Genomic DNA, 13,224 nt, shown 5'->3' with positions numbered 1-13,224 from the left:
AAACAGGATTTGAAGTGCAGCCTCACCAGTGCCAAGTACAGGGGGATGGACAATCCCTGCTCTAGTCCTGCTGGTCACACTATTTCTGATGCAGGCCAGAATGCTGATGGCCTTCTTGGCCACATGGGCACACTGCTGGCTCATTTTCAGCCTCTGTCAACCAACACATTCAGGTCCTTTTCCTCTGGGCAGCTTTCCAGCTGCTCTTCTCAAAGCCTGTAGCTTTGCAACAAATAGTTCAGGAGGAGTTCATAATGAAATATTTATCCTCTAGGACGGGCTATGAATGTCTTATTTAAAAAAAAAGAAATGATATTGCAAGTTGGGGGAGGGAACTTCTGACTGAAGTTTTCTTTGTGCTGTTGTTTACCTGCATTAATTCCAACCACATAAGGAAAGCAGTGCTGCCTTCCTATACAGAGAATAAATAACTCTGTCATTGTTATAACTTTCTGAAGATTTTTTTTCTTTGCAAATACTCGGTGTTCATGAGCATTTAACTGGAAAGGCTTTCATCACACTTGGTGTCTATATGCTGATCTGTAATTATTATTGGCAAGCCTGAAGATACCATTTTTTTGTACCTTGGTTGATGCAAATCAAATTGTGCTTTGCTGTGTGGGGCTTATTGTGTGCTTTCACATTGCTCTTTGCCTGTGAAGGATATAACCTTGGAAGTAGTCTAGTGATTGCATAATGACATGATGTGGTTTTCAGCCAGAACATGTAGGTGAAGAAGTTAATACCTATGGAGCATTTGATCTATGGCTTTTCATTTCTCAGTTTTCAAAGGATGAATTAAAATTTTAGCTACTTTTAGTTGGGGTAATTAGGGTGATGAATGTTATAATTTTTAATTATTATTTGTCTGGAAAGTGTATTTGAACATTATTAATAGGTGAGGCATCAATTAAAGTTGGCTTCTTACCTAACTGACATGCAAAAGAAGGAAACTGGGACAGCCCTATTGGGTTGAAAAGGCTGTCAGGGAATATAAGTAAGTTTGCCAGACAAAAAAATATTTAAATCTTGCACTTCTTTGAGTTAAATGTGATTAAGAAGCAGTATTTCAAACCAAAATGCTGTGCCGTTTTCGTTGTCCAATACCGCATAGTACAATACCAACTTAACATACTTGCCTGTTTGCCTTTAGTGTACTCACCAGTGTTATCTCCCACCCAGTTAGGAAAATGACACCTTCTGAGAGGGAAAGTTTCATGGATCCTGTGAAACTACTTAATAATTCAAGAAAACTGAACAGTGAAGTTTTAGACTGTTTCCTGATCTATATGCCACTGCTAGGAATAATTTTGGTGTTAGCTTTGTGGATGAAGACAGGATGTATTGAGATTACTGAACATTTTTAAAAGTACAGTGTTGTGTTTTACAGTGATGGAGAAGATGACCCTTGGCTGTCTTGGGAATGGAGTAGAAGGGTTTAGGGAAGAGAGAGTGTAACAGAGTAGGATGCTCAGTGTGGTGAGGGAGACTTAAGTCCTTGAAGGTGTGTAAATGGTGTGCACTGCATTCTGCTAAGGTGGAATCAAAATCTGTTCAGGTGAAGGTAGTTACTCTTCCTGCCTGCATAGGTGCTCTCTCTCATCTCTGTACTTATCCTGAGGTAACTGGGGATGAGCCCCAATGTGTCCGGTGCCTCAGTACGGGACCTAATTCGCATGCTGTGATGGATCAGGATCAGTAGCAGCACAGTACTACAGCAGCAAATTATCAGTTAGCTCTGTCTTGTATCCTTCATGACATCAAGCATTTGCAATTTCCAGATTCTCTATTCCAGGTTCTGACTTCCAAATCCCATGAGCCTGACATGGGGAAGTGAAGGGAACCTGTGGTGTTGTGCAGACATAGAAGCAGGAATCCATCATGTCACATAACTCAGTGCTATCTGGCCTCCTGTTGTCTGGGGGCACAGGGACTGGAACTGCAGAGCTCCCTTTTTGGTATGGTTTTGTGTTTTTTTTTCCTCACAGCTTTCTGTATGTTCAGATTGGGCAGGGTAGGGAAGGGCACACTAAATAGCTGTATTACTAAATTCTGGTGTCGTGTTTTCCAGATACAAGAGACCACAGATGTAAGTTCAGGTGATTACTCCAGACTCTTGTTTTTTTTTTTTTTATTTCCTCAGTCTGGCTTAAGGAAATGTTGGAAAAGTAGTTAGTAATGTGTCAGTCAGTTTCATTAAAACAAGCACGAAATGGATGAACCATTTGAACAGTGGAATTGAACTATTTCTGCAAGCTGTCCTTACAGCTTGTGCTTTTTACTGTTTCAGAGAGGCATGGTGTCAAATGCAGTCTGTGCTATAGTTTGTGGAAGGAACCTCCCTTAGGCATTTGAGCACGGTTTTTCTCCCCCCTTGCTTGTTTTTAACGAGAAATTAATTCAGGACAACTTTTTCTGTTTGTGACTGTGCACACAGTTAAACTGGTCTGTAGGGGGTATGTATACCAGGCTGGCTTCCTGGGGCAGAACTAATCCAATATTGTACAAGTTCAGCAGATGTTTCTGCTTTTGAAGCCAGGTGTTATCTTGTGCACCATTATTTTTTTTTTTTCCTCCCTGGAGTAAATGCTAACTGGACTGATTGCCAAAAATTTAGTTACCTTTTTTCTTCTTCTTCTAGATGTCTGTAGTGTCACCTTATTTCAGACTTCCTCTCTTTTAGGAAGAGTGTCATGAAGCATATGCTCAAACTTCCAGCAGAAGATGGTCACTGTTTGCTTGACCCTTACAATAGCATTGACCGAGTTGTTTGAATGTGTTTGGCATAACCGGAACAGCTGAATTGGTGGGTTTGGGTTACAGACAAAGGGTTGTCTTTTATATCCTAATGAAAAAGCTTTTTTGTTTTAGTAATAATTTGCTTACTCAACCAAGAGCTTAATTAATCATTTCTTTACCTACATTTTACTCTGAAAGTGTAAAGCTCTGGTCAGAACTGGGATAGGGGAGTGAGACATCAGGGCTACAGACACTGAAGAAATACTTTGAGACGTGATTACTCTCTTGGGAGGTCTGTGTTCCTCTAAGAGCCATTTGCTCCTGCCCTTCAGGGTAACTTGCTGTGTTGCTGCTGATTGACTGTACCCCTAGTTTGACCAAGAAAAAAAAGAGTTATGATAGCAAGAAAGAATGGAGCAGTAAGGAGGCAGGGATGATACTTTGGGGATCACTGTTAGGTCTGGATTGTTAAACTGTCTTGTGATTTACCTGGAAGGAGGAATGGCCATGCTAGTTAAACTTACAGAAGACATTAAATTGAGAGTAAGTATGCACAACTGTCAAGCCATGCAAAGATTAGAATATGAACAAATTAAAACAAAGGCCTACAAAACACATAAAACATGAAAATGTTGCCTGTGGGAGCTAGAAATCCTCTGTTTGTCTCTCCACTCAGCCATACCTGAGGTAATTGTAAAAATTAAACATAATAGACCAAGATCTGTCAACTCTGCTGGCAGAAACAGAATGCCAGGAAAGAGAGAAGGATATAGTTTTTGTAGATACTGAATGTGAATTCTTTACAGCAGGGCTTTTACTTGCAGAGCTGTGGTAGTCAAGGGAAGAAGAATTTTCAACCCTGACTACGTAGTCTTTGCACACAGAAGCACTGGTTATAGTGGTAATTACTTTAGCCAAGCTGCCTTCTGCCAAAACAGCTTATTTGGCTGGAGAGAGGAAGCACATGCACTCTGCTGGCCACAGTGTTGCAGATAAAAATATTTCATGGCTGGGATTACAAAGGCAGAATTAAACAAACAAACAAAAAAAAGCTGGTATTGTCATAGTGACAAAATCATTCTGCACAGAGATGGCCTTGGTTTAGGAAATTAATTTTAGGTGATATGAATGATTACTGTTTGTAGATAATTTAAAAGAATCAACTATGAACCCTAAATTAAGATGTTAATTGTACTGCGCTTTGAAGAGAGAGACTTCCAGAAGCTGGTTCAGCATTTTGGTATTTCTGGATTGTTCTGTAGGCATCTCTGTTTCTAATTGATGTTCAGTCACTTAGGAACTTTAGTGTGAAAGTGTTTATCTATATTTTAAGCCAAAGATGTGACTATGGTTTGTTTAGTTAGCAGATGGGCTCACATCTTAGTAGCTAAGCTGCTACTTCAGTGCCAGTGTATGTGGTGTCAGCTAAGGGACAATGGCAGCTGCTCGCTTGGGCTGGTACAGTGGGACTGGGTGACACCGTAAAACTGTGGGGTGATAAACTAACACCCGGTTGAGTTTATTCTTATCAAACCTAGTGCACATATTTCTAACTTTTTTAAACCATCTGGAATTTTAGCAAATATGTTTCCTAAATGAGAGAGTGCAGTTTTGTGAGGTGGTTGTTACTACAGGTACTCTGTTGTCAGCAGTGCGACTTGGTGGTCTTTATGTGCAAGAAAATTCATTGCCTGCACCAATGTAAATTTGCAGGACATGTGGAATTTTAAAATGTCAGTAAGTTAAGTGGGGTCTGTAAACATTTCTAGGCAGATTTTGATTGCTTGGCTAAGTATATACTTACTGTTTGAACAGTTTGAATGGAAACATCCATGAGTTTTTATTACATCATGACTTGATTAATTACAGCTAGTTGAACACTAAATTACAGTACCAAGGTACCTAAATGTTGAAGAGGTTTTAGGAGAGAGAATTCTGAATACTGACAGAATTAAGTGTTGCGTTTCCTGATTAAGATTGCTGTGGTGCAGGTGCTAATGCTGCTGATTAAAACCAATTGTAAATAACACTTGTAGAAAATTCTCTGAAAGTCACAGTTGCCTCAGTGGTTATTTTCATGGCCATATCTATCCATTTTAAAGGACACTTAAGATCTCTGTAGCTGACTCAAAAAAAAAAAAAAAAAAAAAGCTACTTTAATCGGTACTTTAATTTCTTCAAAAGCAAAAAACCTTTGAAATGCTGAAGATGGAAATGCTGGTTCTTCTAAAGCATTTATTTGTTTAAACTTACATTTTATACAAAGATGAAAAACACTAAGGATCTCAAGACACTGTTACGTTGTGGAGAGTCCAAGATCTTTACTAGCCCCTCTGAGGCACAAATTTAGAGTCTGATCTCTTGGCAGAATCTGATCTGTAGTCTTTTGATGAGACCTGACATACTGTTCTTAAAACTGAGAGCACCCCAGGCATGGTGAGCATGAGCCACGCCTTTGAGCACCTCAACCCGTGGTAGCAGCCACACAAGGGAGCCTGGTGCTCTTGAATTTTTGCTTCTCTCTTTGTTAATAGATTCTGGGCTGTACCTCAGCTGCTGCTTTTGTGAAGAGTAAATATGCAGATGTGGATTTTGTCTCACTCATAGCTGCCAACTGTTATATAAAAAGCATTTCAGGAAAGTAATAACTTTAGATTGACATTTGTTTGAAAGAGAATGAAGATTATATGGGTGTTTTGTCCAGAAAATGCTGCATTTATTGCTGGGCAAGAGACAAAGGAGGTGGCTAAAGCATTTCAGATGGTGGTGTTTTCCATTAAAATCTTTATGTTCTGCATTATCAGATAATTAATGGTCCTGTGCAACTCCCCATACCAAGTATAATTTGGTAATAACAATTAGATAGGGAGTTAAACTGTTTGATCTCAGTGGCAGCATTATAAAATAAGGCAATGATAATGGTGTGAAACTAGTAGATTGTCAGGTGTTGACTTTTTAGTGGTATATGTAAAATAGTGTACAACTTGCTGTAATTTTTCCAAATATACCCATGTCAGTATAATTTCAGCATCTATGGCCTTGGGAAAAGCAGGGGTTAGAGATCAGTGGTGTTTTCCTCTGTGCTGCCTCCAATGCAGAGTTCAAGGGCATGACACATTAATGTTGAAATAAAATTATTTGATCATGCCAGTAGGGAAAGACTAAGCTGTTAAGAAGCTTGCTTGCTGACATGTCACAATTATAATGTACCGTGATAAAGTTCCTAATCAGTGACAAACTTGCTCATTTTCTGGAGTAGTAGTAACTTATTTAAAAGCGGTACTTTAATAGCAAGTGATTTTAAATCATGCACATATATGGGTTTTCTGTTTTGATTCAGCTCTTTGTAACAGAACCATCAGTTTAAAGTTTATTAGTGATAACAGCTAATGCCTTAAATGCTTTCCCTCCCTGAACAACATTGCAACTATATAAGTAACTACATTGTTTTGATGCCTAGATGTCCTTGTGTGATATAATGAATTATTTTTCCTATAACAAGACCAATTTTAGAAAACAATAGTTTTACTTGTCTGTCTTTCTTCAAAGGAACTTAATTTCACAGGTAGTCTATTGTGTAACCAAACTTACTCGTTGTTGAAGTTATTAAAGTAAATATTTCTAAAATAATTGGATAACTTTAGGTGCTGCTAATGATTTTGACTATTTTATCTTGAAAAGTTCTCATTTAGTCAGTACTTCAAATGAGCACCTTAACAATATTTTGATGTTTTCTGTCTGTGGGGGCATTTATTTATTTATTTATTTTTCTATTATGCATTAGATCTAAAAATTGCTATGACCTGCTGACTTTTGCCTATTTACTATATACTCTTTTTAGAGTTTTGAAACATTGATGCTGCGAGATTGTGAAAGATGTGTGTGCATACTTATTTATTCTGATATGAATTGTATTAAATCACTGAGTGGAGCAAATTACAGTCTGTAATTTGAGACATATGCCTCTTGGTTTATGGTCAAGCTTAAATTTTAAGTTTTATCTTCTACTTTAGGAAGACTTTCTTAATAGTGATTTTTGTTTGCATGGGGTAGATGTAAGAGAAATGTATGAGCTGGGAAATAGCCTGAGTTTCTCATTAAACCCAGTTGTTGAAGTGAAGTAGTTCCATAAAAATTCCAGTATTGTTAAACTGAAATTGTTCATGGAAGCAATTGCTTGCATCTTATCAGTCTAGTAAACATGTTTCGGGGATAAATACATGAGGTAGACTTAAAATACGTCCAGACTCAGTCACTGGCAGCTTCTCAACCAGAAAAACAAGAGGCAAGAGCTGACCCTGGGTATTGCTAGGCAGAGGTGTGATGGCAGTGTCAGACCAGATACCACTGTCAGGAAAAAGGCCGATTCTGCAGGTACCAAGAACTCTACTTAGGCATTGGAGCAACCACAGAGCTGAAATCTGGCTTGTTTGGGGCTGATACTGGTGGGATTTATAACCCTTAGGCTTAGGAACCCTAGAGTAAACTAAGCCTAATTTTTCAGTCTCCAGATAGATTGTCCTGTGTAGTTCTGGTGTGTGAAAAGCTATTAGATTAAGTCTTTGTGTTAGGTGAGGTTAATTAATGATGTTATATAAAGCCAAAGAAGTATCAAAGCTTTTTTTTTTTTTTTTTTTAGAAAAAAAACCTGGAAAATTTAGTAACTAGCGTTTACAAATGTTAATGTATGTGTCTTATTTGTATTGCAGCATGTTGCTAGAGAACATTGCAGGCCTTTGCCAGGAGGAAGAAATTTGTGTTCTTCTGAGGATGGAGACAAGTCCACTTCCTTCTATGATGGAGAGCTAATTGCTACCAGCAGATGGGAGAACAAATTAAAGCAAAGGTAATGAATAAAGCTTGAGTCCTATTTTGCCCCAGTTCCTTTTGTTTCGTTTGGGTTTTGATACAGTGATCCAAAACCCCCCCAAAAAAGTACCTGACTAGGAACAGTTAATACAGTTCTTTGATGGAGAAAAGCTCCTGGTTGCTGCAGTGGTTGCTGAAGCTTTTCTTCATTCTCTTCACCCTTTACGCTGCATTACTAAATATATTTTGTCTTGACTGAGAGTTTTATTTAGTTATTCCAAGAGAACTGTTTTTGCCAAGTCAGAGACAAGAAAAAAAATATTAATCATTTTCATTCTGAGAAGGTAGATGCTTAAAAAGAAATCAATATCAGTGTCTGTGAGTGAGCTGTTGGCCAGTTGCCAATGTAATAGCCTACTTACGGAGAAAGAATTAAAAATACAAAATAGAAGTAAGTGATACTGAAGAAGAGTTATGTTTAGGGTAAAGGGAATTGGTTTGGCTTGATGGTTTTTCCTCTCATAATTTGTCATTCAATGCTTAATCTTGACTGTATCAGTGGCTTGTCACTTAGATTTTTTATAATATTCTAGTTTAGAGTTTTTTATACAGTAAAAACTATCAAATATTGTATTCCAGAGGATCAATGGTAAAATTCTTGCACTGTAGTGCAGATCCTGTGACTGCAGAAGGATTAGAGTTCAAAGACTCCCAGTTGAATGAACATATTTCCTTCAAGAAATTTATGCAAGATCAGACAGCATAATTGCTGTGGGATGGCTTCAAAATCTTTTGCTAATCTTAATTTGGATTATTACCAGAAGAAGGACCACTGGTGTGGTACCATCTGGCACTTCTGTGGGGTTTTTGCCTCTGTGTGTCTCCGTTTTCAATTAAGTGCAAGTCATAAATGTACATCATACAGTGCAGCTTTGTGCTGGTAATGCCATGAGGGAAGTTAATTAAAAACCTTAGGCTTGCCAAGACATCAGCAGTGGTGGATCTGTTTGCATGGTTCCATGACTACAGGCCTGTACCTGTATGCTGTCATGCAGCATAAAATTACAATCTTGCTTTCCTGTTTTTTGTGTAAATTTACGGGAGATCTCCTTTTATTTTTATTTTATTTTCCCCCCTCTGTTCTGTTTCTGCAAATCTGAAAGGTGTGTTTCATAAAAACAAAGTTTAAAATGAGCCTCAGGTAGTCAACAGATAAATTCTAGAAGTGTTGTTGTATATTTTATGGAATTTGGGATTTAAAAATGATGATTCATCAGTCCTCTTCAGTGGAGACAGTTAACATGGAAGAGAAACTCAACCTAGAAGGTTGCTTGCTTGTTGTTTTTTTAATGAAGATGCATGGGCAATTGATTTACCTTGATATGGCAGTTCTCAATGTCATCTCTGAAATGTTGAAAGTGGAGAGAAAAAAGAGTTTCTGTGGAGTATCAATGGAGATCATGAGCATGGATGCTTAGTTTACCTGCTTAGAATAACCTCTGAACTCCAGTGTCTTTCCTTCTGAGTTTCAGCAGGCAGCCAAGTTGAAACAGCATTCAGGCTTTAGTTCAGCCCCATGATACAGGTTTCTGATTGTTTTGTTCTCTGAGAAGTTATTATTTGTTTTGAGGGAACTAGTGCACAATGAATGAAAGGGAAGATGTTTCAACAGCAGGATCAGCACTGTAGAAATGAAATGGTGCAGACAGCTTCATTTTTGTGAACAACTTTTTGTAGTTTTGGCTCTCTTCTTTATCTGCAGCCAATTAGATCCATGTCCACATTTCAACAATCAAATCTCTCTGTTTTGTCTTTTAAATCTAATTTGGGCTGTTTTTCAAAGAACATGGCTCCTTTGCCTGACATCTGGATATTTAGTTTAGCTGGGCTCTGATCTGATCATGTAGATTTAATGTCTCTGGTTTAGATCTGCTCTTTGATGGATAAATACATCCTTGCAAATGAAGTGCAGACCCGTGGCTTGAGTGCTGTGCCAAGTTTGTTTGCTTGGTGCTGCTGGTAGTTGTGGGTTTTCTCTTTTGTGGGGATCAGGAAGAAAGATGGAGAAATCAGTGAAAGATAATCAGCTAAAGAAGTGGTACAGGGATGTGAAACGTGTATCCTAACATGTGAACAGCTTTTATGTGGATCTGTAGCATTCAAGTCAGTAAAGGTATTTCTGCTACCTACACAGTAATTGCACTCATGTTTATGATATAGTGCAGTTTCTGCCAGTGTTTCCATTATTAGTTTCTGTTTTCAGGGATTTAAAATACAGGCCAAGTCTGTATTTGGGTAATTTTATTAAAGCAGTTTTCTACAAGCTCTTTGGCTGTGCAAGCATGGAAAGTATATTAAATAAAAAACACTGAATCCAGGGAACCTAATGTTCTGATATGTGATGTTAAGCTATCTCATTTCTACTACAGTGTATTTGTTTAGCCACTTACTGCATGTAAAGTCAATGATTTTTTCAGCATCAGTAGATTAAAAATGAAGTGTGTTAGCCATTGCAAGATTAGCCTGAAAATCACAAGGTCTTAAATAATGACCTTTGACATATTTTTTTTAATAATTCATTAAGCTCATGCTTTACTTTTTTTTTTTTTTTTAATCAGGACATGGTGATTGGTAGGTGACCATACCATAAAGCATAAGTAGCGTTACCTGCTTGTTACTGTTACTTGAGTTCGCAAATGGAAAGGGAAATGCTTTCACTGGGGGGAGCCAAAGTGCGTTGCTGTCAGCTCTGGTATCCCAACGGCACATCAGCATCAACAGTGTCCTCCTGGGACGGTTTATCCACATAGAATCACAAAACGGTTTGGGTTGGAAGGGACCTTAATGTTCATATAGTTTTAAACCCCTTGCCATGGGCAGGGACACCTCCCACTAGACCAGATGCCTTAAAGCCCTATCCAGTCTGGCCTTGCACACTTCCAGGGATGGGACAGCCACAACTTATTGGGCAATCCCTGCCCCCCCCGGCCACCATCAGTAGTAAACTGGTAGTGAGTCAGCACCAGGGCTGTGCACAGCTTCAAGGACTTGTCAGAAACGTGACTGTTGGATCTAGGAGTTGAGCTTGCTCTTGGCTCTCCAGCTTCCTTCTCTTCCATCTGGAAGTGATGTTTCATAATTGACAGTAGCTGAATAGATGCAGTGCAGCGGAATGAGTTTTGTCTCTTGTAGCAGGAGCATTGAAGGGGTGTCTTAGCCATGGCTGAAGACCACATTGCTCAGAAAATGTTCAGATGCAGCTCCTGTGTGATTGTCCAAATGTTGGTACTGTTGTCACAGTAGTTAAAAAGGTTATTGAGGATATCAGGGATAAAAGTAAACTAATCAGACAACTGACTTAATGAATGAATGTTTTTTTCCAAGATGATAGCTGGATAGTGATATCCTCAGTTTTTGTGTCTGGGCTTAGGCACAATCCCAGGATATGACAGGTTGGGGGGGAGGCAGGGTGACCTGGGAAAATTCTAGCAAGATCAGTGGAGAGATTTTTGCCTTTTACATCTTCATCCATGTTTGTGTGTGATATAATCTTCAAAGATGAATCTGAATTATTTCATAAGCCTCATCAGCACAATATCTGTTAACTGCTTATAATATCTTTTCAAATATTTTTTTTATTATTCTCTAAATGAGCATAAAATCTGGGAACAGGTTTAATGAATCTGAATTAAATTGCCTAATGCAAAGCAAGATTGTTAGGATTATGTATGCAGTGCTGCTTCCCTTTTTTTATTGTATGGATGCCTGAGGAGATGGAATTGGGTGAGCTCCAGATTTCTGGTCAGCTCATGATAAGGGATGCCTGATAACTTTTTTGAGGTTTTTTTGTTTCAGTGTTTTTCCTTCTTTTTAAAGTAATTCTTTTAAGAAAGGAGAAATATCTGATTTTAGTAGTATACTTCTTAGTAGTATTTTTCTTTGGCCAGATTAGGAGCTTAGTCAGTTAAGCCTTCCTGCTTTCTAAACAAAGGAAATGTAAACTTTATGAGTTGGTTTTTGTTCTGTTTTGGTTTTTAATCTCAAGACTTCCTGGTTTAAAAAAAGTCAACTGATATGTCTGAATTTCACTGCCTTCCCCCTACCTCCCTCCACCCCCCCACCCCCCCCTAATATACGAAGTTGAGTTATTTAACTGGTAAGAAAGATACAGAATTATGTTGTGCATTTTACAGTCTTCAGCAGTATTTATTATATTTTTTTTTGGCAGTTATTACAGCTGACATTTATTTAGATTATTCCATTTTCAGGCTATACTTGACAGACACCCTTTTGTCTTATTTTAAAATACAAATGTAATATTTGTATTGACTTAGATTTATTTGTAAAGTTCAACTACAATTGGTTGCTATAAAGATAGATTCTGACAATTGAGTGCAGCATTTTGATGGGTTTTGTAACTTTAGTTTTCCCAGCAACTTCAAGTAATTATTTTTTTAAGATATGGTTTATCTCTCAAATGGAAAATAAAATAAATATAATCAAAAGAATTTTTATTTTGTATTGGAAAGTAAACAAGTGTGTGCCATACAAATTATTTATTTTTTTTAAAGAAAACTAATACTCTACAGGCTTTTTCCAGAAAGTAGCAGAGGCATGTAAAGGCATTTTGGCAGTAGAATAGAATTGAGTGGATCTGTTGTCACATGGAAGATTAGCTGGAAAACTGGAATAGTCTAGTTAATTGGGTGATTTTGTTTATACTATGTAATTATGAAATTACCCATGTTACATTCAAGCTGTCATCTGAGCTTCGAAATCAACACTTGGATTTAAATAAATGTTGTCTTTATGGATATTACAGTTTCAGGTTGTCTGCGCTTACATTTTTAGCTGTTCCTCATAATCAAAAAGGGCTATGGTAGTGGTTTGGATTTTGCAGTTCCCAACTTGTAGGCTGCTTACTGTACCTGTGGAGAGGCTTAGGAAAGTCAAAGGGAGGAAACTGGGACAGCACAGAAAACAGCAATTGTAAACCATTCTGTAAATACTGGAACCTTAATTTTGTAGAAAGAAGACGAAGGAGAGGTTGAATGCCAACATGTGAAGTTTTCTTAAGAGTTTCACAAACACAACATAAAACTACAAAAAGACTCTGCTTATTAAACTCTGGGAGAAGTTTATTGCTTGTAGAACTCCAGTCTGAATGTCACAGCTGTTACTAATTACAACCAGGAGTAATTACACCATCGAAGATTAATGTAATCGTACATTTCCGTGTGTGCAGGATACTGGAAGCATAGTGGATGCATACAGGATTATGAAAGTTTAATGTAATGCACACATTCTTGGCTGATTAATAATAATTTAATGCCTTTATGTAATATAAGACATGTCTATACCATTGTACAAGCTTTTAATTACTAAGTCTTCAAAAATCTCTTAGGAAAAGAAGCTGGCTTAGCACTCCAGATCTGCCACTATCTTTGAATGTTGTCAGTGTGTGTTAGAAAATATTTTTTTATTGGTAACTCCTTTTTCTTTTTTATTTCATTCTGTATCTTGCCCTGGTCTAGTTTTGTGTATTTCAATGAAGCTTTCCAAAACAGTGGATCATAGGAGACATAAACTGTTACTAGTTGATGCAGTGTTTCTGTTTTTCTTTTTTTAGGATAGTTCTCTTATGTTTCAACTAAACGGGCTTTCATGTTTGATGCT

General features: G+C 37.7%; 1 long non-coding RNA gene across 1 annotated transcript in view; it reads left to right on the top strand.

Annotated features, from left to right (window-relative positions):
- The window catches only part of LOC127388010 (uncharacterized), a 38,315-nt gene extending 30,773 nt beyond the window's left edge, over nucleotides 1-7,542 (top strand). Inside the window, exon 5 of the long non-coding RNA XR_007890265.1 lies at nucleotides 7,449-7,542. This is a non-coding gene — a long non-coding RNA (uncharacterized LOC127388010). The remainder of the gene's footprint in view (nucleotides 1-7,448) is intronic.
- Nucleotides 7,543-13,224: the final 5,682 nt, after the last annotated feature.

This window comes from Apus apus, chromosome 8, assembly GCF_020740795.1.
Source record: "Apus apus isolate bApuApu2 chromosome 8, bApuApu2.pri.cur, whole genome shotgun sequence".
Taxonomy (NCBI): domain Eukaryota; kingdom Metazoa; phylum Chordata; class Aves; order Apodiformes; family Apodidae; genus Apus; species Apus apus.
This window is presented reverse-complemented; position numbering and strand designations above follow the sequence as displayed.